This window comes from Manis javanica, chromosome 5 (genome assembly GCF_040802235.1).
Source record: "Manis javanica isolate MJ-LG chromosome 5, MJ_LKY, whole genome shotgun sequence".
NCBI classification, from domain to species: Eukaryota; Metazoa; Chordata; class Mammalia; order Pholidota; family Manidae; genus Manis; species Manis javanica.
Window position 1 is genome coordinate 41,208,510 of NC_133160.1, and position 27,547 is coordinate 41,236,056.

Here is a 27,547-nt window from a genome sequence, read left to right on the forward strand (position 1 = left end):
GGGCTAAGAGGCCTGGTTGGTGATCCCTTCTCTCCTTCTGTGCGAGACTGTTACAGTCACGGCCCAGCGAGCCAGGCCTCCCAGTACCCACACTGATCAGGGCTTGCCTGTGGGACTGCCTTCAGCCAAGTCCACTGGGTGTAAGTGCTTGGTGAGTGCTATTCACTGGGGCTCTCCCTCTGGGAGCGTTGCTTTGGGCCTCTCATGCCATGAAGACTCCTGCTATGAAGAAACCAGGATGACAGGCCACATGGCAGAAGTGCCACCAGCCTAGCTGAGGCTGGTTCCAGCCAACCTGCCCCTCTAGCTGGAAGCAGCCTCAAGAGAGGTCCTGGACACAACTGGGGGAGGATCTATCCAGGCAGCTCACGTATCTCTGAGAAGTGATCAATTGTCGTTTTAGGCCTCTAAGCACAGGAGAGATTTGTTATACAGAAATAGTTAACTGATACACTCTCACTACCACCAGACCATCAAACCTGTCCAGACAGACAGTGATGGAATTTGGAACAAGCCCGTGATCCAAGAGGCCCTCAAGCCAGAAAGAAGCGTTTGCTCAGTGCCTGCTCTTGCTCTGCCAATCTCTCTGTCTCTTTCTGTTTCTCTGTCTCTCTGTGTCTATCTGTCTCTGTCTCTGTTTCTGTCTTTCACTCTCTCTCTTTGTGTGTCACAAATGTAGTTAACAAACATCAAGTATCTCAGAGGAAATCTGGACTCAGCCTGCTTTGGCTCAATTCTACCACAGACAATTTTTTGACTTAAAGGAGGTTCTCCTAAGAAATCACAAACCACAGGCCTTTTCCAAGCCAGGGCTTTCTGAGAATTCAGGAGAAATTGGATATAGGACCACCCTGTTCTGAAAAGGCTTTGCAGGGACAGAAGGGCTTCAGTATATCCCATCCTGTGATTCCTGCAGACAGTGATCTAGAGCCACAAGGTTGCCTGTTCAGGTTGCTCTCAAGGGCAACTGTTTTTCGTTTCACCAGCAGGTGAGCAGACTGGATCCCTTGGCGACTCGAATGTCCTGGGATGTGATCAGGTCATCCCTTGTTGAGAAGAATGTGCTGTCTGGGCAACATAGCTGTTACAGATAGTTCCTTATGCACTCAGAGTCACTTTTAGAGGGAGGATTTTGCTGTAAATATCTGGACACACTTAGTATTCACCTGACATTGGGTGGAGAGCTGCTGGATTCATTCATCAGAAAGCATTTACTGATTTCCTACTTTGTACCAGGTATTTGCTCTGAAGTCACAGGAGAGAACAAGACACACAAATGCCTGCCTTTGGAGACCTTGTCTCAGAGAAGACAAACAATAAACAGCAACTAATTAGTGAAATATAAAGTATATGAGAAGGTAATAGATGCCATGCAGAAACAGGAAACAGAAAAAGGTAACAAAGAATGACAGCTTTAATAAAAGCTGACATTTGAACAAAGACTTGAAGGCACAGAGGGATTTGGCCAAGTAGACCTGGGGAAAGGATGTTCTAAGCACAGAAAACAGCCAGTGGATTGGCCCTGAGGCAGGGGAATGTCTGATTTATTAAGGAATATCAAGGGGGTAGAGTGACTGTAGCCAGATGAATGAGGGAGCACCTCTTAGAAGACTAGACTGAGCTGGAGATGGGCTGAGTGCAGCTGGGGTAGGGCTTTGCAGGGCAGAATTAGGATTTGCATTTACTCTGAGTGAGATGGGAAGCTGCTGTGGGATTCTGAACAGAGGAAAGGCCTGGTCTGACTTAAGCTTTAAAAGAATTGGTTTGACTATTCAGTTCAGTGAGAAAAGCGCTGCGGGAAATTGTAAGGAGAAGCCACTAGGGACCAATAATAATAATTTTAAAAATCCAGGTGAGAAATGATGGGCGCTTGAACAGGTGGTGACACGGTGAGACCCTGGATGTCTTCTGAATAGTCTTTTCTAACAGATTGGAAGTGATGTGTGACAGAGAGAGAAGACATGAGGGGTCATTAGTAAATCCAGATTTGGGGTCTGAGAGCTGACAGGGAGGACTTGCTGTTGGCTCAGGCTAGGAGGATGGTGGAGGCTCAGGTATATTGGGAAAGAAAAGCCATGCTTGGAAACATTGAGTCTGATCTTTCTGCTGGCAGAGAGGTGAAGGAAGCAGTGGGATTTCAGATATGAATCTGGAATCCATGGAGGTGCAGGCCAGAGACCCAGAGACATGAATTGGAAGGAATAATAAACTTGAGCACCTTATTTTACTCTTGATTTTCATCTCCTGAACAATTAACTGGGGTAGAAGGAGAGGGTAGCAGGTGAGATATCAGGCTAGAGGGGTTATCCACAATCATTTCTGGTGCTAACACCATCATTTACCTACAAGACAATTCATCATCCTGTATGGTTTACGTCTTTGGCATTCTGCCTTTGCTGGCCTTGCCATTTCAAATTACATTTCTCAGGCTCCTACAAACATTGCTCTTTCAAACAGAGAGCCCAGATGCAACAGGAGAGCCAGCCTCCAGCTGCAGGTGACCAACTGAGCATTCGGAAACGCCAGGCTTCGGGCTGAAGTGGGAAACAGTGGGCAAAGGAAGGCACAATGTTCTTTCACCAGACAGCTGTGGCTGCAGAGCGCAGGTGTACAGTTGCCATATTGCAAGAAAAGCCCTTGCTGCCCACCAGGCAAAGGCACAGACAACTTTATACTTCCCAACACTGAGCAGGAGGCACTTTGCAGGACTGCTTTACAGGAGGGTGAGTGTATGTCCTGCTTTGCCTGGGATGGCCTGGACTGGTGTCTTCTACTCCAGCATAATTATAACAGTATGTCCTTTCACTTTCAAAACTCCCCCAGCTTGAGGAGTAAATTACACCATTATCCATCTTAAAGCTTGCTTCTTTGATACCTTTTACACAAATAGCCCCTCATAGTCTTTTCCTTAATGACCCAGAACTTTCTGACTTTTGAGTCATGAATTAATTGAATCTCCATGGGCCAACTCTGGAAATACAGCAAAAGCACTAAATTCTCTTCTCCTTGCTGCCCTCATTTGAAGGGACAAGGACCCAGGCAGTGATCTCTGTATGACCCTCTACTTAGGAATCACTGGGGACTCAAGCTTTCAAAGTCTCCTGGACTTACCTTCTTTGAGTCTAACTATCCAAAGAGTCCTGTAACTGATAGTATAAATGTCTCCGGTCATCTATGCATTGGGAATATAGAACCACACTCCCTAGTTTTATAGCTATTCATACCATTATTCATTAATAACCTTTATTTCCATTCATGTAACAAGTACTTAGGCTTCCTATGTGCAAAAGATAATAAGGGATACAGAAAGGACTCATACACTAAACCTACCCTTGGGTCTAGCACAAAACATAAATATATGGAGAAATAATGAAAACTTGATGTAGTCAATGAAATGACAAAAAAAGGTCCAGTTAATCAGAAGGCAGTCTGATGATACCAAGTCTTCCTGTCCTTCAACCAACATTTTGTGCACTGATTATTCATTCTACACACATTTGTTGAAGCCTCATTTATCAAGTGCCAGCCACTTGACATACTTATCTCCTTTAACCTTCACAGCTATACTCTGAGGTTGATACTATTATTTCGGCTTTGTAGATGGGAAGCCTGAGGCTCAGAGAAGTTGGGTGACTTGCTGAAGGCCACAGAGTAGCAGAACAATTGGCACCAAGGTCTGTATGCATCCTCATGCCGCTTCCATGCAAAGCACTGCTGAGCTCATCTTCCCCAGCTCAGTTAAATGGGATAGTCATTTCCTTCCAGTAGAAGGACCCACAGCCATTTCCTCTCTTGCTGAAGGTCAGAGCTGGGACTGAGGGAGGGGGTGGGGCACTGGTCTCAGGGGCAAGATTTAAGGGGGCACCAAAAACCTCAATAATCAAGATAAGTATTTTAATGCAATATTTTCTTAAAAATCAAACTGATAAATAACAGTGTTTGGGCTGGCTGCCTCTTTTTGTAAATAAGGTTTTATTATACTTCACATGTCAAGCCAGGCCACATGCACTGGCCCCGTGTGCCTGGTTTCACTTATAGAAAAGAGATTTTCTTTACCTTTTTAGCTAGGGGGACAGAGAGCCTTTCTGTAAATAAAGGCCATGTGGGTTGAGTCCTGCACGATGGCAAACAATGACACCAGAAGGCAGATCGCTCTCTAATTCCCCCTTGGAGCCACAGCACCCCTGATGAGATTTTTCAAACATGAACAGGAAGCAAGCAGTCAGTGTTTGGAGAGCTGATGAGAGTAACCAAGAGGCTGGGGATGGCTCAAATCCCCCATCCCCAAAGGGATTAACTTGGCCATTTAGTACAAGCATAGAGGGACTCAGTGCCATGTCTCCTCCCCATAAATGGGATGGAAGCTGTAGTTATTTTTAATGTAAATACCCTGCAGCTGCCAGGGCTCCACTGTGTACATGCCGTGACTCCAGCACCAGCACCAAGCAATTATTAATGGGAAAAGAGAGTGTGGAGGCCCCCAACAGCTATTTTTAACTGTGGATATTATTGTTCAATTTTGAGCGGCACCCAGGGACTTGTAAGAGGAAGACATAATGCTTGTTTGTGGAACTTTTATAGCTAATTGACATTTTTCAGTGCTCCCCCGACAGCTGTAGTTACTCCTGATTGGAAGGGCAGTGGAAAGCATCAGGTTGGGCACTGTCTCCAGATGGGGCCATATTTCTGATGTACCACTGGAAAAAAAAAACAAATAAAAAGCCATCAAAATAAACACACTCAAAAGTGATAAAGAGGAGCTGAAGTGATTGGTGAAAGCAGTCCCTTTATGAAAAAGTAATGCATGATACTTTCATACTCATTGAAGGTGTCTGACTGTCTGGGGCTGTCAGATTTCCTCCCTTTTGGAGATCATTTCCCTCCCTTCTATATCTGCTCTCTCTTTACAGATCAAGGGGAACATGGAAATCAATTTGGTGAGTTGCAGGCCAGTGTGCTGCAGACTAGTGAGTTACCCCCAGGCCCTCAAAGGTTCCTACTTGAGTTGGGATTAATGAGTTGGGATACAGAAACTCTTACATTTAGTCATGCAAACACATTTCCCAAGTTGCCAATCATTTCAGTTAATAAGTTAAAAGAGGTGTTTGGGAAAAAGAAAAAAAGAAAAATATATATAAGCCTCCTTCTACTGACAGGTTCTTAGATTCTGTCCATGGTGCTGGCAATAGAAGTCAGAGCTTCCTGTTCTTGTTGCTCTAAGTCAAGTGCATGAAACAAAAACAATTAGTCAAGCTGAGAAATCAAACTAATGCTAGGGATTCCACTTTCATCCCTGGATATACTCATATACAGATTACCCAAGAAGATGAGTACCGAAGACAGAGCAAGATACACCAATAGAAGGGAGGGGTCACTTGGCGTAAACACCAGGTTGGGTTTGTAGAAACTAATGAGTGTATATATGGATCTATTCTCTCCAGGCTCCACTCTAATCTTCTCGACTTCTGCTTCATGTGGAATGAGCTCATCTGAGAACATTACTTTCAGGATAGAATGTATTCCAGATGGAGGCCATCCTATACTGACCAAGTTTTCTGGTTGTGTGGGTGGATATCACATCTTGCCTATATGGAGATCTCCCAGCCCATATGTTTCCTGAATGAAAACATATATATGATAACAAGTATAAAAAACATGAAGAGCAATTGAATGGCCCTATTTAATAGCCAACGTCCACCCACACATCAAAAATATATGCACTTAAGTTCCAGGAATCTGTCAGGCATTTGCTCAGAACCTATGTTCAATTACTTTACACACAATTCAAATAAACTCCGAGATCAGATTTCTAAGACAAAACAGCAATGATGGAGGAGGAGAGGAGTTGCTAGAAGTAATCATAGTGATTACACAGCAGAGAGGAATGGCAGAAAACAGCAGCCTGGCAGTAATGGGACATATTTTTACTTCAGGATAATTGACATGAGATCTCATAAGCCCTGTGCACCAAGTCTACTTAATATAGATGCAAAAGCCTGGGTAGCCCTCTGGATATCAGTGTAAAATGCCAGCCAGTATGATAAGGAATGTTCTGGAGACATTTAGGAGTAAGTCTTGTTCTAGAGCTCTGAGTAAGAAGAAGGAAATGATACATTTTAGAAAAAAATTTCTAACTCAAAATGTCCATTATTGGTTTATTATTAATTGAGGTCAGTTAAAAGATAAACTCTCTGTACCAGGCAGAACTCTTTTGGTCTCATAAGAGAAACCCAATTCAAATGAGCTTGAACAAATAAGAGAATTCATGAGCTCCCCACATGCAACTTCAGAGTTGATCTGGGTTCAGAAACAGCTGGATTCAGGTGGTCAAATTATGTCACCAAGGATCTCCACTGTTTCATACTGCTATCCTCTAAATTTCCTTTCCTGCAGCAGTTCAGCACTGAAGGACAAAGAGGGCTTCTCTGTCGTGATGGTTGAAGCCTGAGTCCTGTGAAGGGTTCTTATTGGCTAACTGGGATCATGTGTCATCCCCCTGACAAGCACTGTGGAGCAATGTGCTGCTCTGATTGGCCAGGCCTTGGTCACATGCCCTCAACTGGAGGCTTGGGGAGGTAGTGTGGGGGCAGGTCTCAGCTTTTTGTAGGATGGACTTAGAGGAAGGGTCATCGGGATACCTAGAGGAAAATCTGAAGGCTAATATGAGAAGGGTAACGATGCTGCACTCGTAATAACCACTGATGCTTCTTGTGCCATTAGCTATCATAAAAGCACAGTTTTCTAGAATGACTCGATGTCTGAGAGTTGCAGAGTCTGCGTTCCCTGAGAGGGAGACTCTGAGGTGGAGAACTAGGTGCAGGTGAGTACTGCAGAGGGCTCTCGGGACAGCGCGAAGGGAGGATCGACTGGGCAGAGGGACGAGGCGGGCTATCATGACGTTGCAAGGGTAGCCTCAGCCCATGTCACAAAGCTCTGGAGCTCAGACAGCCTTCCAAGTCCCCCTGAACTGAGGCGAGGGGCCGGCTCTTTGTACCTCCCGCACTGAGCAGCCCCTGGATGTGGACTCCCCTGAGGGAAGGGTCCTAGTCTTGGGGAAAGAGGCTCCCTTCAACCAAATACAGTTCCTGGAGGGTGGGGTGCTCAGCTGAGAGCCATCACGGCAACATTCCCAGCATCTAAGGAAATGGGCACCTCATCCTGAACAGAATCTGGGAGGAGCACCAGAAGGAAGACTGCCCAAGTGGGAGCAGCATAGTGAGGGGGGGTCAGAGGAACACACCCAGAAGGTGAGCTCATGGCCTTCGGATTCTGCCTACCCCGGTGGCGGCCACCAGTGGCCTGAGCGCTCCAACCCCAAGTAAGTGGGAGCAGCACTGCTGACAGGTGGAGGCCCTGCAGCAGTCCGAAGCGTGTGGTGCTGAAATGATGGGAAAGGAAATACACGGTCATTTATTGAGCACCTACTGTGTGCTAGTTCCATGCTAGGTTCATTCTATTGTATCAGGGATTCTGTGAGTTTCAGATGATGAGAATAAAGAGTCTCTGTAAATAACATTCTATAATTAAGATAAAAAGTTACAAGGAATTTAAATGATTCTTAGGGGCTTCATTTTAAGAAAATTCTTTCCAAATTTGGATACAGTAAGAATATTAATAGCAAAGGAAAGAGGCCTTCACTAAAACAGCCCAAGGACAGGAAAGAGGAGTTGTTCCAAAGTGAGGCCCAGGGGTGAGCAAACATGTTCCATAGGTGGGTCAGGGGGAAATCGGTTCCCAGGAAGAGCTAGGCAATGAAGGAAGAGACTTCTGAAAGGTGTAATCACAGAATGAGTCTAATTTTTGAAGGCTTCTTTTTAAAGGAGAATCATAAGGAAATCCAGAAAAGTAGGTATAAAGCAGGGTGGGGTATTCTAAAACAACACAGATAAACACGAGGACATGACAAATTACATGGTTTGTAAGAGGGAAAGATATGAGAAATAAGGTCCCCTCATTTGCCCTCTGTTCCCCCTTTTTCTCTTTTCAGGAGCTACTAACCTACAGTTTGTAACTGAGCTGAAGAGGTCCCTGGATACCCTGAAATTGACCATAATATTGCATGTGTCCTCATGTGCGTACATATGTATGTTCTGAGGAGAGTTCCATGGATTTCAGCAGATCCTTAAACATGACCATAATTCCCAGAATGTCTAAGAACTAATGTCCCAGACCAAAGAGCAACTCTAGTAAGTAAATGGTTGTAACAGGAAGAGAAAAGGTTTAGGTAATCTCTCATTTTCTCAATTTCATGTTTCAAAATGAGAACTATATAAAGAGTATTCAGTGAAAAGTTTCCTTCCTTCCCCTGCCCACATCGACCTAATTTTCCTCCATGTAACAAATGATGGTAGCAGCTCTTGTGCAGCTTCCCAAACACATTCTATATATGTTTGTGTGTATGTGAATATACATATATGTGTGCATATATGTGTTCTTTGTACATACAGAATATACATATATGGTTGAGCCCTTGAACAACCCTGCAAGTTGAAAATCCATGTATAAACTGTTGACCCCCAAAGAACATTACTAATAGTGTGCTGTTGACTAGAAGAAGCCTTACCCATAATATGAACCTTAAGTGTCAGGTGCACTGAGGAGCTGCACTGCCTAAGAGCATCCTTGCAGGGAGGGTCAGAAGGCAGGTCACGGAAGCTCAAGACTCACCTTGTTCTGAGTGCCTGCTTAGCCTTGGCCCTGGTGTCTTCTTATTCAGCTTGGAGGACTTCTTAGCATTTGTGGCCAGGATTCATATTCCCAAAAAAGCTCAAAGTAGTTTGTTATCAACTTTCAAACTCCTTCTCTCTAAAAGTGTAATAATTTTGATTATTTTTTATCACATTCCATGCCTTTAGGTATTCCTCCCAAATACCTGCTCTTTTATCCCTAACCCACAAAGAACGCAAGACTCCAACAGAACATGAGATTAGGGGGTCGTTGTTCCTATCCCTTCCCCACAAATACTTTGGCCCCATTAAACAGCAGTATAAACTGGGGTGACGCTGTTAGCAGCATTTGGTTAAGTCTGACCCGCGCATGGGTATATCAGCCTCAGGACTCACGCAGACTTGCATTTGTAACCACCCTGCTGGAAGTAGGCACCGTCCTGATGAGACGGCATGTTCAGTGCAATGACCACAGATCTGCCTCTGCATTTTTAATTTTTTAATTTAAAATGATATGTTTTACACAGACGAAGTCACTAAAGCTGTAGGAAGCAAAACAAAACAAGCCAAGGCATAGCATGTTATGGCAGAATTGATGTATGTGGTAATTAGGGCAGAGTTTCTGCAGGGGGAGGAATGGAGAAGCCATCTTGGCTTCTGCTCACTGCTGTCCTGATTTGGGGCCACTCAGGAGCCACTGAGTATTGATGCTGACCAGGCGGGCCTGGCGGGGGCAGGCCGGCTGAAAGTGGGTAGATAGCATCAGGCATTTAGAAGCACATACCACGTCTTGGGATGTCTGGCACGTACTACCATATTTAACTACTACAACAAACCTGGGAAGCACTTTCTCCTTTTCATATGCAAGAAAGGGAATTTACCTGGTATGAAAAGCTCTAAAAAATATGGATGCAAAGCAGAGCCACTATCCCTTCTCAAAATCCTTTCAAATCAGCTGAATTCAGAATGTTTCAGATTTGGAAAAGGTAACATGATGTTGTGAGCCAAGATGATATTGACACCCCATCCTGTCTAGGCAGAAACTGCATTACCACCTTCCAGGAATATTCCTGCAGCAAAACATAGGCATATTATCACTGAGAGGGATCAGTGCAGATTATAACTGACCTCATGTCACTCCTGGCCATGTTTTGCCACCTAACGAGACTACTAATCTTGGGGAAAAAAATCTTTCTGATTTCAGAGCATTCTTGGGTTTGGAATCATGAGTCAAAAATTATGGACCTCTTTTCTATGTCACTCTCTACCATTCTTCTTTCATCCCTCCTCTCCTCCATCTTTAGTCCACCCATTTCTAAATTACTAAAGTGTGTTCTGTGAAATAATAATAGGTCTTATAGAACTGTCACTTCCTCTCCCATCCCCAACAAAAACATTGCATGATCCGATGATTTGTATAAGTTTTCAATAAAAATATTTCTTTACTATATCAATTATAGGAAATCCCGATATTATAAAGTGCTTTGAAATTCCCTAAAAATGAAGATGCAGCATGTATTTGACCACAGACCACCATGGTGGGCCTTTAAAGACAGCGCTCCTCTCTTAACTGATCCATGGTGTGAGTCTCTCATGTGCCTGGTCCTTCCTCTCCCTTCCCCATCTCCTGAACAGTTTGTCCCATGTGTTAGTTTGCAAAATTCAGCTGAGACTCCTAAAGATCCCTGCCGTAATGCTGAAAACCAATCCTGAAGTTTATCAGAAAGATCCCAGATTTTAGAGCTAATACTATAAATTTCTTAATATCTAATAAAGTAGAAATTGCTTATTAAGGTTGAAACTGATTTCTGCCTACTTACTATTTATATTTTATGCATCAAAAATGACTGGATGATTTCAAAAAAATGGCATATCACATTTCCATAAGCAATTCATCACCAGATTTAGGGGGGATGAGGTGTTCTAATATAGACTCTAGTTGAAAGAACAGAGTCATTCAATGCTTTGTAAGTAATACGCTAAAATCAACAACACTGGAGCCCATTATCAATTGCAGGGCCCCCATTTTTGGAATGGCTGCATTATATGTAAGGAACACACACACACACACACACACACACACACACATACACAGACAACTTAGGAAAATTCTTCATGAACATGTCTGAAGTAAATTATTAAGAAGTATAAAAACAATATTTTCCTAGTTTGCTTTTTAAGATTTAGAAATAACTATAAAAAAATAAAATATACAGCCCACCACAAAAATTCTGAAAACATAAAGTATGAAATCTCTTTTAAATCTACCATCTTGTGTGTGTATATATATATATATATAGATTTTAATATATATACTTTTATTATGCAGATGTTTATGTATATATAAATGTATGTATTTGTTAATGATATAGTTTTATATTGTTCTTTATTAATGTTAATGTAATACATGATATAAGATGAATATTATATAATAAACTAATATTAATGACTATATTAATGATCATGTATTTTAATAATGGGATTGTGGTCATAATAGTTGCTATCGCTAATTGAGCTCTTATATGAGTTAAATTTATACATTATTTACCGATAATTCCCTCACCTAATTCTCATAAATCTCCGTTTTCCAGATGAGAAAACTGAGAGCTCAGAAAGGTAAAGTGCCTTTCCCAAAGTCACCCAGCAGGTTGCTGGTGGAGACTACTATTCACATTTAGTCTGTAGTTCAGAGGCCGCACATTCCATCACTAAGGTATTCACATTCTTCTGCAATTAGCTTTTTTCACTTAATTTCTATGTCAGTAAATATAGACTGCATTAGCATTTTTAACAGCTGCATTGCATTTCACTGTAATAGAGGCATCCTAATTTATCCCACTTTTACTCTATTTATAGGCATGTCAGTTTGCAAAAATCAGATCAGTATTTGTGCTGTTACAGTGCTACAATAAGTATTCCTCTACATGTTAATGCATTTGTCTAATTATATTTTATAGAATTTGGAACATATGTGCCAGGTGTCTATTACTATGTAACTATCCTATGTTATTAGCTTAAAACATAATACCTTCTAACAGCAACAATTTATTACTTCTCACACTTGTATGGGTTGGCTGGGTTCAGCTTGACGGTTCTGCTCCAGGAGGTGTTGGCTAGGATCCCTCATCTGGAGGGTTGGATGGATCTAGAACGTTTAAGTCAGTATCCCTCACATGTCTCATAGTTGGTATTGTCAGAGCCTCCCTCTCCAAGTGCTCTCTCTGGTTGTGTAGCCAAGCCTCCTTTACATGGTGGCTCAGGGATCCAAGATGACAAAAAATGGAAATGACCGTCCTCTTGAGGCCTAGCCTCTGAAGGTGTAAACTTCATTTCTGCTGCATGCTACTGGTCAAAGCAAGTCACCAGGCAAGCGCAGGTATCTGATGGGAGAATGGCAAATCACATCGCTGTGGGGCATGGAGGATGGGAGGAATTATTCTGGTCATCTTTGCAAAACTCTACATGTAAGTCAAAGTACATTAATTTAACTTTGACAATTTAAATTAAAAATGAAAATTCTTAAGACTTTTGACAAGTATTGACCCCAGAGAGATCCCACACATCCTACAGCAGGGAGTGAGAGTACCTGCTTCTCCATGCACTCAGTAGTAGGACACCAGAAATCTCTTTAAACTTTTACCAGTCTGAGGTGTCTCAAATGATAGCCCAGTGCTCACTTCATTTTAATTTTTAGTTTCTAAGAAAGTTCAACATATGCTGGTATGTTCACTGGCCACTTAACACCACTTTTCTTTGTGTTGATTGTATGTTCACACCTGTTGCCATTATAAAAATCAAAGAGTTTTACAAATCCATTTAAAAAATGGATTGCATGTCTCTTTTATTAAGTTGAAAGAGGTCTTTACATATAAGTTATCAATTCCTTTTCACAGATGTTGCAGATTTTTTTTCCAGTCTGTCTTTCACATTCTTTATGATGCAAACACCATCTGTATCCTTTCATATCAACATCCCTGCCACGTTCAAGCCCAGCTAGTTTTTAGATTTTCCTGTGCTCTCCATCTTCTCACCTTCTCAGGGCGAGTTCCTGGACTGACCACCTGCCCTGTGGAGTGTCTAAAATGCTAGTTTAGGAAGCTCACTTAGGGGAATGTGCTGGGCAACTTAGCTCACTATGAGCTGCATTTCTGGAGTCAAAAATTCCCACCAATCATGCTGGATACTTGTATAGTTCTGATTAGATCTTCAAAAAGGAATGGCAAGCTTAGGGCCTCTCAGCAGAGTTATCAGAGTAAACCAAGGCTTCTCAGTGGGGAGCCAAGGTAAGCTTGCTGCCCAGTCCCTGGAATGACAGTATAATTGTTTCCTGTCTGCATGTAGAGCTGTACCTGGAGACGTCAGCTTCCCCTCGCCAGCCTCAGAACACAACCAGAGGCGCTCAGAGGAGCATCACTCAATGGCCTTCAGAGAAGTCAGGCCTTTTAGCACTTTTCCAGGTTTGGAGCAGATCAAGCAACAGCCTGACAGGCCCAGAAGCTCTGCTTTGTGAGCCAGGCCTCTGTGATAAGGTGCTTGATGGTGAGGCTAATACTAACATACAGGTTGCTGTGAAAGTATTTTGCTGATGTAGTTAAAACCTCTAATCAGTCGACTTTACATAAGGGAGGTTGCCTTGGATAATTTGTGTGAGCCTGACTGAATCCATTGGAAAGCCTTAACTGTGGGGCTGAGATTGCAGAGAAGGAAAGAGAGGAGAAATTCCATCTGTGGCTGACAGCTTCTGACTGTGCTCACGGGGTTCCACCCTACTCGAGGCCTGTCCTCTGGATCTCAGACTTGCTTGGCCAGCCCACTGCTGTGTAAGTGTCTCCTTTGGGAGATGACCGTGGCTCGCTGAGCCCACCCCAAAGACCAGGATGCCTCAGCTAGCCCTGTATGCCGGGCCTCCATGGGCTGGGTTGGAAATCTGGTCCTTGGAAGAAACAGTGGAGGGAAAGATAGGAGGGAAGACATTCGAGTAAGCAAGCTTTAGGGGTTGGGCTGAAACTAAGCCTGCCAAGGACCAAAGGGAAAGAGGATGAAGGACAGATGGACCCATTTCCATACTTGACAGTGGGTCTGGGTTGGACAACATGGGGTGCCTGAGTGTCCAAGCTGACCTGGGCTGTGGGAACCTTTGCACTAAGGCGTCCCAATGCTGCCTTCCCTCCCCCGACATGTTTGGCGGTTTGTAAACCGAGGCTATCCCTAACTGAGATCCCACACAAACGTCTGGCTGGGAGTGCCCTCCCCGGCCTCTGCCAAGTCACACCCATATCTCCTTCCAAAATCTGGTTTCACACTCTGGTGTGTCGTGATGGTCACTCATGTTGGGGCCATCCAGCTGCAGTTTGCCATTTGCAGACTTCCTAGAAACCCAACTGTCTCCCTTCTTCCATGCCCCCCTACACCCTCCCCAATGGGCATCTGTTGCATTTGGAATGTCTGTGAGCCTCTGGTTATAAACCTTCCCTTTGCTACCAGTTCTGGTCTTTTGTAGAACAAGAAAAAACAACATGTTCAGAAGACTGGAAACAACTCTCTGCCTTTGGAATTTGGGGCAGCACTTCCAGGCTGTTTATATACAGCAGTGAAGTCCACAATCCCAAACCTGACTTGCCCTTTCCTCCCAAATGCTGGAAGGCACAGGGACTTCGCCAGATGGTTTTAGAGTGCAGCAGTCTTTTTCTTCAGCTTTATTTTGGAATCATGTGTGACACCCAGCCGCGAAGTTTGGCCTCTCACTCTGGATGCCCACTATGCCTCTCTGTCCCCATAAGGGCTGCCCCAGCCAAGCCTCCCACCACCTGAGGTTTGGAGCTTCTCTCGCTTCTTCCACTTGGCCCTTCCAAGCAGTAGCCTAAAGGATCTTTTTAGTATGTCAGTCACAATGCCCCTGAGCTCGCAGCACAACACACACGCCAGTTCAATTGAATAACCACTGAACATGTGGGCACTGAGGCTGGAGACCCACCAGAGGACAGAAGGGGGCCTTTTCCTTCCAGATGTCACCACATAGGAGGGAGTCATACAGGTGGAAGCCTCCACACAGGTGTTCAGTGTCCTGCATTCCACTGAGCTCGGGATGAAGTGCAACCCCTGTAACCTGGCTCTAGCAGCCTCAGCATTTACCCTACACACCAAGGTCCTCCTTGTCTTCCACTCTGTGCCCATGTGCCTCCATGTGCCTGGAGGGCTCTCAGCCACCTCCTGGTGAATCCCTTCTCGTGTTTCCAGTGAGTTCCCACATCCTGCTACTGGAAAACTTCCTAGACTTGTAAAGCTGGGAAGAAACCCCTCAGGAGCCCTTTCCCTATAAGAATCATGCTGACACAACCTGGGCCAATGGGCTTTTAGCCTCGAGATGGTGGAAACACTTTAGACACGGGAAGGGATGAGGCTGAGGAGGGAGCAAGAAGGGGAAAGGGAGAGCAAGGGAGAGAAGGGAGAGGGCAGGGGGTGGCTCTGGCTAGCAGGGGTAGTGAGTCACTGTCCCTACCACCTTATTGCACTTTTATTGAGCACCGGCCATATGCTGAATGAGCCATGGGATGGCCGCTGCCATTGCTTGCTTGACAGACCATGGGAGGAGGCAGATTTGTAGAAAAACCAACATCCTCATCCCAGCCAGGTCCTGGGATCAAAGTTCGCCACCACAGATTTTGGAGGCTGTTTTATTTTTGTTTTTCTCCCACAGGACTGTGTTATGGTCTCTGATACAAAGGATTAAGAAAAAGACATGGTATGGAATAGGGTCAGTCATCACCCTGCACTGAATGCAGTACCGGATTTGTCTATCAGGCACACTGGATGGTCAGTAGAATTCACCCTTTGCGATGTACAGGTCTGTATGAGTTTTGACAAACAGCTACAGTGGTTTAACCACTCCTGTATTCAAGACTTAGGGCTGTCTGCTCACCCTAGACAGTTCCCCCAAGCTGTCCCTCTGTGGGCCACCCCAGTCCCTCACTCCTAGCAACCACTAATCTCTTTCCTTTCCCTGTAGTTCTGCCTTTCCACGATTGTCATATAAATGGAAACTTACAGTGATTATATTAAAGAATCACTATTAATTTGTTGCTAGACCTCATTCTATACTTGGTGTTTTGCTGCATTTTCTTTGCTCGCTTCTTCACCAGGCAGAGATAGAACACATCTTTGGAGAGAATGAGAAGACAGGCTTTTCGCAGCATCACAACTTGTTCCTGGAAATGTCACTTGGCATGGGCATGCTTCTCATCTGTGGGCGGGTCTGGGGGCACAGTAGCTCTTGGCTCTCTTTGGCGCCAGCCCCTACGGCCTCGGCCTCGGCTCAGCTTGGTCCAGCCCCTCTCTAACCCTCCACAGCTGCAGTAGCGGTAGGTCCACCAGGTGTGGGGGTGACCCCCAAGCAAGGACAGAGCTCCCCCACCCCCACCTCTCTGGTAAGCAGACAGGCTGCTGCTTCCTCCCCAGGTCCTCATAGGAGGACCAAGGGACATTGGAAGGAGTCAAGGCATGTGAGAGGCTGAAGCTTAAATGTCCTGGCGGTAAGTCTGTCTCTGCCTTTGACTTTCCCGTAGGACAGCAGGGAGTTTGGGGAGGCAGCAGTTCCTGATAGCTCCCAAAGATGCATCTGGGGCTCACAAATCCTCAACCCTGGGGAGCAAAGTGGGCCACAGGTCATCCCGGGCACCTCTCCGGGTGTGTCCCCTCTGTCCTCAGGAGATGTGTCTCCAGCTCACAGAAGAGGAAAAAGAGGCACAACTCAAATCACTAGGCTCTGAACTAGAGATTTTGTTACAAGGGTGGAAGAAGAGGAAGATGTGCCTAATCACTTGAGCAAATTTTCTGAATTACCCGTATTTTACCATTTTCCTTCTTTACTAAGTGGATGATGGCTAATTATAGAGATTGTTTAAAATTCATTTTACCTATTTAGACTTCCCCTTCTAAAGAACCTCACTTATTCATTGAGTTCCCTGGACTCTGTAGGTATGGTCCGGGCTCGTCTCCAGGATAAGCGCTGTGATGGTGTATTTTCTCAGACGGCAAATGTTGTAACTACTACATCTCACATCCCTGGTCCCCTCACAGATGAAGCTTTTTTTGTGATCAGATGTAGACTGAACCACTTGTCACCCTCCATGCCGGTGAGATGATTGTCTGTCACTGACACCAGGAAATTTAATGAAAATAAATAAGTTTGAGTTTCCCAGACAGCATCCATTTTAAGAAGAAGACAAACATCAGCACAGTCATTACGGGCTGACTGGAGGGGTAAGCGATTGAAGCAAGTCTGAAAAGTTCATTTCACTTCTTGAGGATTTTATTATGGTACGTGGTAAGTGTAAACTCCAGCACCAGAAGGCCTTTCTATGCCCACCTGTTCCTTCTGGTGAGCTGGAATCTCTGGCCAATCCTTTCCAGCACCCTTTCCTACAGAACTCCTCCAGGACGCTGCTCGCCCCTCCCCTTTGGTCTGCTCTGGCACAGGTGAGCAGGGAAGCCCAGGGGAAGGGTGTTTCAAGGTTCTGGGGCCTCGCACAGTTGGCCTCCTCATGAGAAAGGCAGTCAGGAAGGAAGGGCAGACAGACACTGGGAGAAAGAGGGCCAAGACTACACCTGCCGTGTGTTTGTTCACAGGATGTCAAATGTCTTCAAGGAAATAGCAATTCCCAAGTTCTGAAGTCCATGTCAGCCAGGGAGGCAGCTGATTCAGGACTCTTAAGGTCATGGCCCAGTGCCAGGATTCTTAGGGCTGGTCTTGCCTTTCATGGGGGTAAACACAGAGATGTAAGTCCTCAGGTGGGCAGCACTTCAGATCACTCGGGCAGAAGATGGCGCTGCCCATCTTGAGTGGAGAGTCCCTGGGAAAGAGGCGATTCCAACACATGTGAGTAAGGGCCCTACTGCCACTCAAGAGAGCACAAGGAACCACTGCCATGTATCAGCATTTAATTAACTCTGGGTCTCCAAGCCGGTGGCCACAGTGCACACTCCCATACTAGATGCTCTAGAAACATCCCTACATGTGCCTACAGGACCTACCCAGATTGAGCTCTGCCTCACTAGGCAACAGAATTAAAGCAAAACCTCCCAGACCAACTCTCTTGGTCACATAAGGGAGGAACAGAGAAAAACCAACTATTATTTTGGCCTAGGAACAGATGTTTCAGGATGTTTTGGTTCCTCACCTTTTTAAAATGGTCTTTGAACAATTCTTTCCATTTCAGGAAAACTAGCCTTGTGGAAAAGTCAGGGTGAGGCAGGAGAGGCTTGTGGTATCATTTCTCACATGATGTGCATTACACTGTGCAGACCCCACATGGCCACGGCTGCTTTGAGAAAGAAGAGGGCCCAGTCTCTTGGGCCACCTGATAAATGTTTAGAACAAATTTAACCTTTAAAGCTAAGCTCCATGGTCAGGGGGAGGGGTGGAGAGGTCAGAGGCCACACAGATGATTAATGCCCTGGCTAGGGTGTCCCTTGCCCAGCAATTACATAGATAGCAACTCAAGGATGTCCAGTGATGAGTTGTGGTGGGAGGCTGAGGAGGCACAGATTGTTCCCCCAGAAGTGATTATTAGCTGATGAGTGCTCCAGGCTTCAACTGGAGCAATGGCTCAGTATGCAAGTAAGGGAACAGCTATCTCCCTGCTGCAAATTCATCCTTCTGTACTCTGCTCTGGGATGCTGAGGCTGAGACTCTGCAGACCTTATTTCTGTTGTTCCAGCTGCTCCTGGTTAGGCTCTGACAAGACAGGGCACTGGATGGACAACGCAAGGCTGGAGGACAGAGAAGGGATGAGAGAGCGCATCATCCCAGGAACACTTCCTGTCTGCTTCCTCCTCCTGACCAGACCACTTCCTGTTCTTGCCTTCCTCCTTCAGCAGTGGTGACTCCTGGTAGCTGCAGCTGAATCCAGTTTGCAGTTTTCCCAGCATTTGTCAATAAGCCTCACCGTGTGGTCCGCCCCTTGGAGATGCCAGCACCTTCTCTCCAGCAGCCTGGGCCCCAGCCCCACAGGACACTCCCGCCAGTGCAGACACCAGCATGCGCCACCATTCCTTTGTGCTCTCAGCTCTGTGGGGGCCTTTTCTCCATGAGTCTTAATAATGCCAACCTCCTTCTCACATTACCCCAACTATCCTGCTTCCTGTAGTGACTACCTCTGGGATACATTTGAGCTCTCTTTATTTTAACCTTTCAGTTAACTATAATTATTCTGAATTCTCTTTATGAAAGTAACTGGTGTGACCAACCAGTTTCTCAGACCACAAAGGTATGAAACTAGAAATAATATGCAAAGAAAATGAAAAACCACACAAACACATGGCAGTTTCACAACATGCTCCTAAATAACCAATGGATCAATGACCAAATAAAAACAGAGATCAAACAATATTTTATCAAACATTTAGTGAAGACCTAATACCCATCCTCCTTAAAGTTTTCCAAAGAGTAAAAGAAGAGGGAATACTTCCAAACTCCTTCTATGAGGCCAGCATCACTCTAATACCAAAACCAGGCAAAGACACCACAAAAAAGAAAATAACAGACCAATATCCCTGATGAGCATACATGCAAAAATACTCAACAAAATATTAGCAAACAAAATTCAAAAATACATCAAAAAGATTATCCATGATCAAGTAGGATTTTATTCCAGGGATGCAAGGATGGTACAACATTAAAAAATCTATCAACATCATCCACCACATCAACAAAAAGAAGGAGAAAAACCACAAGATTATCTCCATAGATGCTGAAAAAGCATTTGACAAAATTCAACATCCATTCATGATTAAAACTCTCAACACAATGGGTATAGAGGGCAAGTACCTCAACATAATAAAGGCCATATATGATAAACCCACAGCCAGCATTATACTCAACAGCCAGAAGCTGAAAGGCTTTCCTTTAAGATTGGGAACAAGACAAGGATACCCACTCTCCCCACTTCTATTCAACACAGTACTGGAGGTCCTAGCTATGGCAATCAGACATGACAAAGAAATAAAAGGCATCCAGATTGGCAAGGAAGAAATTAAACTATTCCTGTTTGCAGATGACATGATATTGTACATAAAAAACTCTAAAGAATCCACTCCAAAACTGCTAGATCAAATATCTGAATTCAGCAAAGTTGAAGGATACAAAATTAATACACAGAAATCTGTGGCATTCCTATATACTAACAATGAACTAGCTGAGAGGGAAATCAGGAAAACAATTCCATTCGCAGTTGCATCAAAAAGAATAAAATACCTAGGAATAAACCTAACCAAGGAAGTGAAAGACCTATACTCTGAAAACTACAAGATGCTCATGAGAGAAATTAAAGAAGATACCAATAAATGGAAACAAATCCCGTGCTCATGGATAGGAAGAATTAATATTGTCAAAATGGCCATCCTGCCTAAAGCAACCTACAGATTCAATGCAATTCCTATCAAAATACCAACAGCATTCTTCAACAAACTAGAGAAAATCGTTCTAAAATTCATATGGAACCCCAAAACACCCTGAATAGCCAAAGAAATCCTGAGAAGGAAGAATAAAGCTGGGGCGAATATGGTCAACAACTTCAAGCTCTACTACAAAGCCACAGTAATCAAGACAATTTGGTACTGGCACAAGATCAGACCCATAGAACAATGGAACAGACTAGAGAACCCTGATATAAACCCAACCATACATGGCCAATTAATATATGATAAAGGAGCCATGGACATACAATGGGGAAATGACAGCTTCCTCAACAACTGGTGTTGGCACAACTGGACAGCTACATGCAAGAGAATGAAACTGGATTATTGTTTAACCCCATATACAAAAGTAAACTTGAAATTGATCAAAGACCTGAATGTAAGTCATGAAACCATAAAACTCTTAGAAGACAATATAGGCAAAAATCTCCTGAATATAAGCACGAGCAACTTCTTCCTGAACATGTCTCCTTGAGCAAGGGAAACAAAAGCAAAAATGAATTCATGGAACTACATCAAATTAAAAAGTTTCTGTATGGCAAAGGACATCATCAACAGAACAAAAAGGCACCATACAGTATGGAAGAATATATTTGTAAATGACATATCCAACAAGGGGTTAACATCCAAAATATATAAAGAACTTACACACCTCAACACCCAAAAAGCAAATAACCTGATTAACAAATGGGCAGAGGATATGAAGAGACAGTTCTCCAAAGAAGAAATTCAGATGGCCAACAGACTCATGAAAAGATGCTCCACATCACTAATCATTAAGGAAATGCAAATTAAAACCACAATGAGATATCACCTCATACCAGTAAGGATGGCTAGCATCGAAAACACTAAGAACAACAAATGCTGGTGAGGTTGCAGAGAAAGGGGAACCCTCCTACACTGCTGGTGGGAATGTAAGCTAGTTCAACCATCGTGGAAAGCAGTATGGAGGTTCCTCAAAAAACTAAAAACAGAAATACCATTTGACCTGGGAATCCCACTCCTTGGAATTTACCCAAAGAATATAACTTCTCAGATTCAAAAAGACATGCACCCCTATGTTTATCACAGCACTTTTTACAGTAGCCAAGATATGGAAGCAACCTAAAGTGTCCATCAGTAGATGAATGGATAAAGAAGATGTGGTACATATACACAATGGTATACTATTCAGCCATAAGAAAGAAACAAATCCTATCACTTGCAACAACATGGATGGAGCTGGAAGATAGATATTATGCTCTGTGAAATAAGCCAGGCAGAGAAAGACAAGTGCCAAATGATTTCCCTCATTTGTGGAGTATAACAATGAAGCAAAACTGAAGAAACAAAATAGCAGAAGACTCAGAGACTCCAAGAATGAACTAGTGGTTACCAAAGGGGAAGGGTGTGGGAGGACAAGTGGGGAGGGAGGGAGAAGGGGATTGAGGGGTATTATGTTTAGTACACATGGTATGTGTGATCATGGGGAGAACAGTGTAGCACAGAGAAGGCAAATAGTGAATCTGTGGCATCTTACTACACTGATGGACAGTGACTGCATTGGGGTATGGGTGGGGACTTGATAATATGGGTAAATGTAGTAACAACACTGTTTTTTTCACATGAAACCTTCATAAGAGTGTATATCAGTATTACCTTAATAAAAAACTAAAAAAACAATAACCAAGAAAATAACTGGTGTGATCTCTAACTCCTGACTTGCCCATGATTGATGTCCTCAGTGTTTCCTTCTAATCCAGGCAGTGGCAGGGGGCCTCGAGTTAACACAGGACATGGAGGCTCAGGTCCCAGTTAATTCTGTGACTTGGTTAAGTCACACCTTCTTCAAGCTGCTTTTCCTTTGGTAAAATTAGGAGATGGATTTTAAATTAGAGATTGCAAAGGGTAACCATGGGCAGAGTGCATGGTGTGAGAGGTTTGCGCGAATCCATGCGTGGCATCTACAATGCAATCTGCATGGCCTTCGGTAGAGCACGTTCTCACCCCACACTGGCATTGTCTGTAAATTCTGTCCTGCTACAGGCACTGGAACAAAATGCAGAAAATAACTGGCTCCTCTGATCTGGTCACTCTAAGTAATGCAGACTTTCTGGGGTTAACAGCATGCTGACCTTATGCTTTTTGAGGTTTGCATAGATTCCATATCTACCATCGACGCTTCCTTACTGGTGGTTTTGCCAGAACAGGTGGAAACTTTCCTTCTGGGCTTTGAATGCTTTGCCTGGCTCAAGGACACAAGAGGCTTGGCTGCTGTGGCAGAATGTTCATGGTTTTCTGGGACACTAACAAGATTCCTGCCATTCTCCAAGGTCTCTGAGGTGCTCAGTCAGGAGCCCTGCGCAGTTCACTAAGGTAACAGCCATGTGTAGGAATGTGCACATGGAGATGGCATGACACTCGGTGGAGGCAGCAGGGAGCCAACTTACCGGGTGTTGAGAAAAGCATCACCTCCAGCGAGGAAGCCCTAGACAGCCTGCCTCCTCTTTCCTCTGGCTTTTAATCTCAGTATATTTTTCTGTGGACAAAAGCTACTTAGGGAGACTGTCTTTGAAATGCCACCACCTCCAACAAAATTAACTCTTGCTTCAGCACAGACATACCCATACTGCCTCTAAGAAACGAGGTCTCTGAGCCAGAAGAGCAGCAGAGGGCATCATTAGTACCAAAGGGCAGGTGCTGTGCCTGGCTGTTTGTGACCCATGGGTCCCGCTACGCGGCTAGGGCCCCTGTTAGGCTGAGCACAATCAGTCAGCCCCACTCGTCCTGCACCTTCTCCTCACCTGAGATGTGCTCGGGTCCCCGTGGCTTCTTGCTTTTGTGGGAAGCCATAGCCAATAGCAGTCTGTCCCCTATTGGTGATGCTATTGTTCATGGGGGCCAAGGAGAACCGTTTTTACTTGTTCCCAGCAGAGAAGTTAATTTGCTAAATAGTCTAGTGAATTAATGCATGAAGAGCAATAGTCCTTTTGAATGACACAGCTGAATTCATAGAAACTGAACCAGGCTGAAATGTGTGTGTGTGGTGGTGGGGTTCCTGGGTTAGGGGTATCAATCTATGAGCCACCTCATCAGCAGAAACTGAGCCATGTCACTGAACTACATTCTCGGTTCAGGGGGGTGGGAGGTGAGGGCTAAGTAGTTTTTGCTTTCTGTTATAGCACAGGCTTTCTGTACATACAAGGGATGGTCTATCCTGTCTGTTCAATCTAAATACAATCTTTTCTCTTATGAGGGAAGCTGGGATAATTATGGCCAGGCCCACAAGACAGAGATGACTTGATGTCCAGGTGGGCAGCAGGTCCTGACATCCCCAGGCCGAAGGAGGATACACTGCTTTGCTGCAATTGTGCAATTGCTGATCTTTGTGCAATTGCTGATCTAAATCATAACTTGAGCCCCACAACTGACATGCAGCTTTGTGACAGCTATGCCCATGTGGGGCTTCCTGTTCTTCTGTTTACAAATCAAAGATTCAGTAGGAGCCCAAACACTGGACATGAACTTTACCTGGGCTGCTGGCTACTGCACTGGGGATTTTGGACATACCCCAGCTGGACAGCTGAAGGTCTGGGATGATCTTGTTAATTGACAGAAAGAGCCTGTGAAATCTCAGGACCCTAAGGTCAAAGTTCTAAGAGCAGAATGGCCATCCCCTCTTGGGGGCACAGGACAGTATCTGGCTTCGGATCTTGTGCCTTGGTTAGTATTTCATGAAGGAGTTTGTTTCTCCCTGCTACACGTGACTGTACAAGATTGCCACGTGGGTGTGCCGTCCTGCCCCGGAACACCCTCTCAAACAGTGAGGCTGATGGGAGACATGATCCCCAAATGTTAGCCAGCCACCGTCCAGGTGCCCTTCCATGTGGCCAGTCTCCCTCTCCTTGAGGTTCTCTTCCCAGCATAGCTCTGGTGGGCATCTTCTGTGGTGCACGCAGCATTCTCTGCATACATTGCCTAGGGTGGTAGCTTGATCGTCCTGGCTCGGCAACCCCTGGGAGCCTCCCAGCTCAGATCATTTCTCCCCTAGCACCCTCGACTCTCCCTTCAGATTTAGCACAACATGCAGTCACGTGATGGTGCAATTATTGATCATCCCAGTGGAAGGAGAGCTCCCCGAGGCTGGCCCTTGGCCTCGCTGCCGCTGCCAAACGACCCTGGCCAGTACTGCGACAGAGGAGATGCTGGCGAGGAGGTGCTGAGCGCCCGAAGGGTGATGGGCAGGCCAGTTCTCCAACAGCCAGGAGCGAGAACACAGCCATTTGTCTGTGTGCTCCTTGCAGGCTCTCAGCCAGGGCCTCCGGGCTTAGCGTGTGGACTGTGGAGTCACAAGAGACGCCAGAGTCTGAGCTGATACAACCTTCACCCCTTCACCATCCCCACTGCAGAGGGGGCTGGGGCAGTGGCCGGGGCGGTTCGTTCACAGAGGGGCGGCAGGCAGGGCAGCCACATCGAAGTTTGTGAGCTTCGAGGCTCACCTCCCTGGGCTTGTCCCTCCTCCGCCCAGCCCCCAGGGGAAGAGCAAGGGGAGGGGGTGACGAACAGCTTAGAGCGGGTGCCAATGAGGCAGGAGGGCTTTGCTGGGGACAAAAGGTGCAGGGGGACACCGGGTTGACTCGTGCCAGGTCTGCTCAAACTTGCACACATAGGGGTCGCGTCCCACAGACCTTGAGCCCTGGAGGCCTGCAAGTTCTTCAGATGAACGCTTTGCTCCCAGAACACTGTGCTGCCCAGACCCTGAGGGCACAGTAAACTTTGGCTAAAAAGAAATCTACACGTGGGTGCAACAGAGGCTGTGGACCTTGTGCCAGAAGGCATGGAAAATCCTTTATAAGTGTAAACATGACCTTCCCCATCTCGTTAGGGCGGATAAACAGCTAGTGTTTAATATTACTCTGCAACTGAAGGCTTGCACCTTCTGTAAATTGACTTTTCGTTTTTACATTGATTGAAATTTGGGCTTAAAACACCATACAAAAAACGTTATTTATCACACCATGAGGCCCACCAACCCTTAACTTCTTTCCTGTGGCTTCTGGCTTGTTTTCAGGAGAATAGCTACCAGAATTCAGAAACAACCAAAGTACTCACATTCAAAAGGCTCTTAATCACCACAAACTGGTATTACTGGTCACTGTGATTCTTTCCTTTGAAGACCCTCTCCTGCAGCTTTGAAAAAGCAGCTACCATCTTCCTCGCGTCTTCTCTCCCTCCCTCCCTCCCCCCCGCCCCTTCCTTCTGCAGGGCTGAGAAGGAAGAAGGCTGCTGTACTCTCAGGAATAGCAGCCCTTCAGGCTGTAATTTGGTGAGAAGCTCTCAGGCCCAACTTTAAGTGCTGCTGCAAAGACACAAACACTGTGCAAATATTAACTGTGCTTAAGGATTCATGATCCTGAGGAAAAAAACTGCTTTCAAGCAGTGAACATGTTTAACTATGTTTTCCATGTATTGTTTTTTCCTCCAGGTTTAAATTCTGGAAAAAAAGGTTTCTCTCTTTCTGGTGACCTGTCTTAATTGTACCAAACAGCTCTGTACGCTGACCTGATAGGGCTTTTTTTGCATCTGTTGATGCATTTTCCTCTATGCATTTCTAATTTTGTGTCTAGTGCATTACCCCATGTTCAGTGCTTAAAGGGAGGTGGCTTGTGCATCTTTTGGCAAACCCATCCCTGAACGGGGGAAGATTTTGCCATCCAGCAATGGAGGAGGAAAACCAAACTGATGGATCTCAAATTACCACCAGAGGTAACCGCTAGAGAAAGAGCATTAATTTTCAAATAAAGGGGTACCAAATGAGTATAGTTAAGAAAAAAGTGTTTAGTAAAAACTAAATATATATTTTGCAAGAGAAGCACAGAAAAGAGACTTCTGGCAAGTCATGGGGTAACTGCAGGAGATAGTGCCCTGAGCATGGTGCAGGGAATTCCACAGATAAGTGCGTGCAAATGCTGTCGATGGGGGGCAAGGATGACCTCATGTTCTTGAACCTCTTTAGTTCCATCAACTGCCTCTTTGGCTCTCCCACCATTTTTAAATGAAACAGGTTCTACTGGGTTTCCAAATGAAGAAGGATTCTGAAGGTAACAGTCTGGCCAGGTACCACTGTAGGATCAATTTGAAATACGATGCTTCAGAAATTCACAGTAAGAAGTGTGTGGATTTGTTCCAATTTGGAAATAATTCAGTATATGTGAAATTCAAAATGTGAGCACCACAGAATCATTATTCATGTAACATATTATCACTGGAAAGCACTTTAACCAGGAGAAAAAAAAGTCAATCACTGGGTCTCTTCATGCATATAGAAAGAGCCCTGCCATTAAAAGGAGGAATAAACAAAGCTTAATTTGCCAGGAATGAGTCTCCCTAGATTTAACTAGTTTCTCAAAACATAAATCATCTGTCACGATAATTTAAATACAATTGAAGCAGTTGATTTTGCCATGGTGTTATTTTACCTAAGTTTCCAGACTCTGCTTTTTCAAAATGAAAAAAAAAAAATCTTTCCACTTACAAATCCAAGCTGAACCACTCCAGCACGCACGTGTAGGAATAAGGAAGGGGTGAGGGCAAGGGATTCATGGGGTGGACACGCCCAGCTCTGGACTAATCGCATCACGAGACATCATTTTAGGCATTTGGAAAAGAGAATGTATTTAAAACCTCTTTCCAACACTACTGTTTGGAAAGTAGAATGCCACGATATTCTCCCAGGTCAGGCTTGATGTGTCACTCCTGTTCCCTCCAGGGAGGAGCCCTCCCTTGTGGTAGGTAGGTGCAGAGTAAGTGATTACAGATCACATGACTACTCTCCATTTCTGGGCACGTGTGGAAACACACGGCAGGGATGTCTGGGGTTGTGTACTGGAGGATGTGTGCCCAGGGGGTGAATAGCTCATCTTTAGAAGTGGGACCCGGAACACCATTGTGCCCCAGCTCTGAGGTGAGGAACTGCAGCCTCGCAGCTACACTTGAGTTCACAGAGGCTCTAAGCTCTGAAAGCTCCTGGCTGATTCTGCCCAGACTTCCAAGCGTATGCTATTTAGAGCGCTGCGTGGGGAGATGGAGCCAAACTGGGCACAAGTAGCTCTTTCTGTACACAAGTGTACTTAGAAGTGGCCCTGGGGCCCAGGCGCCTACCCTGATCATGAATCTTCAGACCATCTTCTCAGTATGGACCAGAGAATCTTCTAGATGTCCTTGATTAGGAAGCATGACTTGGTTCATGCCCAAATTTATCACATGGTTGAATGTGAATCTTTCTAGTTGAGAGCAAGGGGTGGGTGGGAGTGAGGCTGAAGTTTACTATACTGCTTGTGATTATAACCAAGTTTGGGGCGCAGGTTTTACTATGCAAGTGAGGCCTAGGAAGACATACTGAAACTACTTAAATAAGGAATTCTGTTTAA

General features: G+C 44.9%; 1 protein-coding gene and 1 long non-coding RNA gene across 7 annotated transcripts in view; one reads left to right on the forward strand and one right to left on the reverse strand.

Moving 5' to 3' along the window:
* Nucleotides 1–27,547, reverse strand: part of KIF16B (kinesin family member 16B) — a 367,948-nt gene that overhangs the window by 26,760 nt on the left and 313,641 nt on the right. The window contains exons 27-28 of one of the 3 annotated variants that reach the window (XR_005062399.2): nucleotides 8,668–8,805; nucleotides 3,016–4,697 (exon numbers count right to left, since the gene is read on the reverse strand). The exons of 1 other annotated variant lie outside the window; for it this stretch is intronic. The gene's annotated coding sequence lies outside the window, so the exon portion shown is untranslated. Of the gene's footprint in view, nucleotides 1–3,015; nucleotides 4,698–8,667; nucleotides 8,806–9,547; nucleotides 9,737–27,547 lie in introns of those variants that run through there. One more of the 3 variants, XR_012131532.1, reaches the window with a different exon arrangement.
* On the forward strand, nucleotides 6,836–16,390 carry LOC140849535 (uncharacterized). 4 transcript variants are annotated; one of them, XR_012131535.1, is made up of 4 exons: nucleotides 6,836–7,318; nucleotides 7,988–8,186; nucleotides 13,008–13,486; nucleotides 15,364–16,390. It is a non-coding gene; the product is annotated as an uncharacterized lncRNA (long non-coding RNA). The 4 variants fall into 4 exon arrangements; XR_012131536.1 differs by lacking the exon at nucleotides 15,364–16,390 and adding an exon at nucleotides 14,167–14,484; XR_012131537.1 differs by lacking the exon at nucleotides 13,008–13,486.